Source organism: Trachypithecus francoisi, unplaced genomic scaffold (assembly GCF_009764315.1).
Source record: "Trachypithecus francoisi isolate TF-2019V2 unplaced genomic scaffold, Tfra_2.0 Lachesis_group9, whole genome shotgun sequence".
Classification (NCBI taxonomy): Eukaryota; Metazoa; Chordata; class Mammalia; order Primates; family Cercopithecidae; genus Trachypithecus; species Trachypithecus francoisi.
Window position 1 is genome coordinate 21001132 of NW_022681474.1, and position 6739 is coordinate 21007870.

Genomic DNA, 6739 nt, shown 5'->3' on the forward strand with positions numbered 1-6739 from the left:
TGTGGGTTGACTGGAAGATGTTGCTGCCTGAAAAAAGGCAGGGCCCAGTTGCTGTCCTCCCGGATGTCCTCCAATTAAAGGATGAGGCCAGAATTTGGGCGCATCACCACCGTTTGATTTCATGAAATGATTTTACCTTTCTCAGGCATACAGATCTGACTTCAGTTGTGAAGTTTATAGAGTTCATATTTTTGAAAGTTGGGTTAATGGTGTGTTAATAGCCAATGCTCAGGTAAACCTTAAAATCCACAGATAGTGTTTACAGTTAGTTATAAGGCTAACTGCTACTTGTATCATAGTTGACATATTCTTTAGAGCTTGAGAGACCTTTGCCATGATTTTTTTTTCTTTTTTTTTGGTCATAAGCAGACAGGGATATAGATTCAGAGAAGGAGGATACCTACCAAACTCACTGAATCATTTTATAATTGTACAGGAAAGTCAAAAGAATTCTCCTATCACCTTGACACATGTTTTTTGCAGCACACCATGCTAATTTACACGTAACAATAGGAAAGTTTTTTTTTTTATTGTTTCTCTTTAATTTTCACACCGAATTATACACACAGACACACACACAGAACAGGTACTTTCTATGACACACCAACTCTTTACCAGAAAGAGTAGAAAATAATGTGTGACCATTATACCATGCAACAACCTGCAACGTGTTTATCATTTTCTCTTTTTTTTTTTTTGGAGACAGAGTCTCTGTCGCCCAGGCTGGAGTGGAATGGTGGGATCTTGACTCACTGCAACCTCCACCTCTTGGTTCAAGAGATTCTCCTGCCTCGGCCTCCAGAGTAGCTAAAATTACAGGCATGTGCCACCAGGCCCAGCTAATTTTTGTATTTTTAGTAAAGACAGGGTTTCACCATGCTGACCAGGCTGGTCTCAAACTCCTGACTTCAAGTGATCTGACTGCCTAGCCTCCCATGGGATTATAGGCATGAGCCACCGCGCCCAGCCTATTTTCTCTGTTTTTAAAGACTAAATCAGGGTTCCCAGGGTTGAAACGACTCTCCATGGTCTCACAAATAAAAAGCCAGGATAAAGACTAGTAATTTGGCTTCCAGAGCCAATACCTTGTCTTTGACCATCGCATATTTCTGCAATAAATCCATGAGATTCTTTCATGGCTAAAACATCTGAAAGTGATAAATGTCTAAATCAGACATTTCCAAAGGAATTTCTGTAGCCTCAATTTCATGGTGACCATAGCACCACTAATGGCCAGAAATTACTTCACTAGTGCCACACAAGGACAGTATTGAGGACATTTAGACTTTTTTTGTTTGAGATGGAGTCTCATTCTTTCGCCCAGGCTGGAGTGCAGTGGTGCTATCTCAACTCCCTGCAACCTCCGCCTCCCAGGTTCAAGTGATTCTCCTGCCTCAGCCTCCCCAGTAGGACTATAGGTACCCACCACCATGCCTGGCTAATTTTTGTATTTTTAGTAGAGATGAGGTTTCACCATGTTGCTCAGGCTGGTCTCGAACTCCTGAGCTCAAAGTGATCCACCCCCTTCAGCCTCCCAAAGTGCCGAGATTACAGGCATGAGCCACCACACCCGGCCATTTAGACTATTCTTGACTAGATGTTATTGTAATGACAGTTAATGTTGATGAAGATATCTCTTGGTATCCTAAGGCTGGATCCAAGAAAAGCATATTACAAATCAGAGGTTGGCATAGTCGATATGTGCTATGTAAGCAGTGGAAAACAACTCCATGAATAATACACCCATATAAGATTTATTTAGGCTACAAGTTCTTAATATGGGTGATATGGCTCCCTAGGGTGTGGGGAACTCAGTGGGGACTGAAATAATCTTTGATACAATCTCACTCTTAATTTTTAGTTTGTGGAACTCCAAAGCTTAACCTTACCAAAACAATCATTCCTGAGCATTTAGTTTCGTGGTAGGGGTATGGGAGAATTAATGGGAAAAAATGTCTAGAAAGGCTCTTTAGAAGGATGATCATTTTAAAAGGTTGATAAAACACTGATTTAGGTGATCACTTCCCTCAAGTCACCCAGGCTGGAATGCAATGGCATGATCTCAGCTCACTGCAACCTCCGCTTCCTGGGTTCAAGCGATTCTCTTGCGTCAGCCTCCTGAGACGCCCAGGTAGACAGTAACTAATTTCTATGTAGACCTCCCTTTTTCTGTTCTTCCAGGTTGCCTTTTTATTTCTTCTATGACAGGCATGCCTCTTTTTACTTGTCAAAATGTTATTTCAGATTGATCCTGGAAGAAAGGTCTTATTTCTGACTCTGGCTATCTCCATTCAAGGAAACTTCTTTCCTTCCGAATTTCAACCCTGCGTGGTTCTATGAAAATAATATGACACCTGTAGTCACCCATTCACCCATAAATCCAAACCTGTATCAGTACAGCAGCTCCAGTGTAAACTTCTCAAATTTATCTGGCATTTGAGACACAATAAATTAGGGTCTATAATATCTGGAAAGTGGCCTGGCGCAGTGGCTCACGCTTGTAATCCCAACACTTTGCAAGGCTGAGGCGGGTAGATCACAAGGTCAGAAGTTCAAGACCAGCCTGATCAATATGTAAAACCCCATCACTACTAAAAATACAAAAATTAGCCGGGCATGGTGGCGCGTGCCTGTAGTTCCAGCTACTCGGGAGGCTGAGGCAGGAGAACTGCTTGAACCTGGGAGGCAGAGGTTACAGTGAGCCAAGATTGCGGCACTGCACTCCAGCCTGGGCGAGACTGTCTCAAAAAAAAAAGAAAAAAAAAGTATGGAAGGTAAAGGGAAGAATAAATATGATTTAGTTCAGAATACTGCCAGGATTAAACAAACAAAAAACCAATCTTGGATTGGTTCATCTTTATTTCTAGAAATAATGCTATATACCTTACCGAGAACTTCCCATTTTTCTTGCTGTGCTTATGGAACACTGGAAATTAGCACCATAATTTGCTTTGGGGAACACTTCTCTGAAAACCCAGCAGTCCAACTGTTGCCAGACTTAAATCCCTGGCTACCTTATGTTGCACATATCCTTCCCACCTAAGTAAGGAACAAACAACGTAGATTCTTGCAAAGAAAATGGTATTAATGTATGACTGAAGTTTAGCAAGGTTCTTGGGCAGTCTATATCTTTGCAGTGGTTAAGAATTTGACCTCTGGTGTTAAGCTACTAGGGTGCAGATTCCAGTTCTTGCAATCTCAGGCAAAGTATTAACGTTCTTTGCACTTCAATTTCTTCATCTGTGAAATACAAATAATAGCTCCTGCTTCAAACAGTGCTAGAACAAAGTCCTCTGTAAATGTTAGATAGTATCATCATACAAGTATTATCATACATGTACTGAAGGAATGGCTATAGGATAGTGAAGTCATTTGTGAGGAAAGAACTAAAGTGACCCAAATTCTGACATGTCAAGAGAGTTTTTTTATCTAAGGGAGGAGTGAAGATTTCAGGTGTTTAGGAAATGTAAGAGAGTCCATCCAAAGGAATGGAACTGTATTAAAGAGGGGCAAAGCTGTTTCCAGAGAAGAGAGGACCAGAAACTTCAAGAAATTGACTCAGCTTCAAAAGCCAAAAACCTACTATAAATGGGTAATTTATAAGCCACCATGACTGCCACTGAGCAGCCAAGCCCCTCAAGGACTACATGTGTTGATGATGGAAGCTTTGAAGTACCTGTTGGAAAGAGCATTTATCAAATGTAGGAAGGCTGGTCACGTTGAGCCCTAAACTACAGAAGAGAAGTCAATTCTCATTGATTGAATAAGACCAAAGTCACAGACCTATGGCTATTTTGATCCAGTAGATGTTTTGAAACTCAGGATATTATGGCTTCTCTTTGTAAACATAAAGCAACTTTGTCAGAAACTTGTCAACATACTTTTCGAAATGACAGGAGCGAGATGTGAATTTCTTTTATATTACTTACAGCATCAAAAAATTGTTGGTCTCTCAATAGATATTTATGAAAGGAGATCATATTGATTTCAGACCATATGGCAGGGAGAATTTTCTGATGGGAATGTATCAGTCACACCTAGTCTGGAGACTGATCAACTAAACTAAAATCACAATGGGCATTACCTTAAAGGTTGAGAAAAGCTAAAAAATGGTGCCAGCACTTTGGGAGGCTGAGGCAGGTGGATCATGAGGTCAGAGTTCAAGCCTGATCAACATGGTGAAACCCCATCTCTACTAAAAATACAAAACTTAACCGGGCATGGTGGTGTGTGCCTGTAATCCCAGCTACTCAGCAGACTGAGGCAGGAGAATCGCTTGAACCCGGCAGGCAGAGGTTGTAGTGAGCTGAGATCATGCCACTGCACTCCAGGCTAGGGGATAGAGTGAGATTACATTTTAAAAAAGTAATGGACAAATTGATCAGAGTTGTATGAGTAATAAACTGAATGCAAATACAGCTACACCTAGCTCTTCCAAGTATTATCTGTAGTTTATAATAGTTCCTTTTAAAAACATACTATAGTTTTATTTTTTAAATTCCCGAGTTGTTTGACGTTTTTCTTCCTTGAACTCTTTAAAATATTTTGTTGAACTGGACAGAGATTTTACTGGGATTCCAATTTAATTAAAGGAAGTTATTTCCAATGAACACTTAATTAGTTATAATCCTTTTTTTTTTTTTTTTTTGGTTCAGACAGGGTCTCACTCTGTCACCGAGGCTGGAGTCCAGAGGCACAATCTTAGCCCACTGCAATCTTGACCTCCTTGGCTCAAATGAGCCTCTTGCTTCAGCCACCCCATTAGTTGGGACTACACATGTGTACCACCACATCCAGCTAATTTTTGTATTGTTTGTAGAGACAGGATTTCCCCATGTTGTCCAGGTTGATCTAAAATTCCTGGACTCAAGCAGTCCACCTGCCTTGGCCTCCCAAAGTGCTAGCATCACAGGCATAAGCCACCGCGCCTGTCCTACAAAATGTAATTGAACGTATTTTTTCTAATAGATCAACAGGTACATCAGTATGATTTCTGTTTAGGTAATACACAACTATATTCTGTTAATCAATCATAATACTTTTGATAATTGTGGCTAGTTTTCTTTCCTTTCAGTTTGTAAAAATTTTAGATTTCCAAATCAGCAAATAAAACTTTTAAATATGAAAAAATATTTTTAAAATATTAGAACAGTCTCACTGTCAGGTAAATTGTTCATAAGAACGGTGTTAAAAGTAAATTTTAACAAATTGAAAACTTCAACACTAAAGTTTTCTGAAATTTCAAAGAAGCAAAACCAATAAAAATATCAAGAGCCATGTTCAAATAAATACATTCATTCCACTTAGTTAAAAGTAGTAGGATAATTCTGTCTCTAAAATATCATTAAAATGTTTAAGAAATCTATAGTTTTTTTGCTTCAAATCTCTGCATTTTCTTTCTTTTTTGTATTTTTTTTAGATGGAGTCTTGCTCTGTCACCAGCCTGGAGTGCAGTGGTGTGATCTCGGCTCACTGCAACCTCTGCCTCCGGGGTTCAAGCAATTCTTCTGCCTCAGCCTCCCGAGTAGCTGGGATTACAGGCACACGCCACCACACCCGGCTAATTTTTGTATTTTTAGTAGAGAGGGTTTCACCATGCTGGCCAGGATGGTCTCCATATCTTGACCTCGTGATCCATCCGCCTTGGCCTCGCAAAGTGCTGGGATTACAAGCGTGAGCCATGGTGCCCGGCCAAATGTCTGCACTTGCATACCAAAATGCTTTCTTTTCAGAAATGATTTCTTAGAAATCTGAAAGAAAAAAAAAAAAAAAAGCAGAATGTGGTTTACATCCATGTCTAACAAGAAGCTGAAGAAGCTGTTACAGAATCTAAAGTTTGTTTTGTGATAATGAAGCTAGGACTAAAAATGTCCTTTTAAGCCATTACTTACACAAACACAAAATTATTCACATTTATGGTTCAACTGATAGTCATGAAAGTTACGTTTGCATAGGCTCAGTATATTATTTTTCCTCTACATAGGAGGATGAAACTTGCCTTTATTGTCGTAACGTTGGAGCATATTATCCTGTATCTAAGTCTTAAACAGTCTTTATAGCACTGGGAGGACTTAAGTCATACATTCTCCTTGTACAAGTTAACTCAACAGTTTGGCATGTTAAAAGTCCACGTTGCCAAGGTTAAAATCCAACCATCTGACTGAAGTCATAGTCTTTTAAGGTTGCTCCTCCGTCAAATGGTTTCAAGGACCTTCAGTTTCGTTTCATTCCAGGCTGTGAAGCTTTTCTTTTCAATGCTAGAACCTAACCATGGAAAGTGGAATTGAAAACAATTACATAGCGAATTGGCTTATGCGTGGATTTCGATTTGGGATCCACGAACATACTTAATGCTTGGCAAAATGGGAAGGGGCACTATGTGTTATTATTAATCACATAACTGAACTCTGTGGCTACAGGCCTTCCATGGCTCGTCTCCCAATCAATTCTTTTCAGAATTAAGAATCACGACAGGGGCCGGGCGCGGTGGCTCAACGCCTGTAATCCCACCACTTTGGGAAGTCGAGGCAGGAAGATTGCTTTAGCCCAGGAGATTGAGACTCCCTGGGCAACACAGCCCGACCTCGTCTGCAACCAATCAGTCAATCAATGAGTACATAAACGAATAAGCGAATTAATGAATACGTGAATGAATAGATGAATAAATGAATGAAAAAGAATCACGGCAGAACTCCTAACCCCTAGCACGCCTGCCTAGAGGAACAGGAAGAAGTCAAGA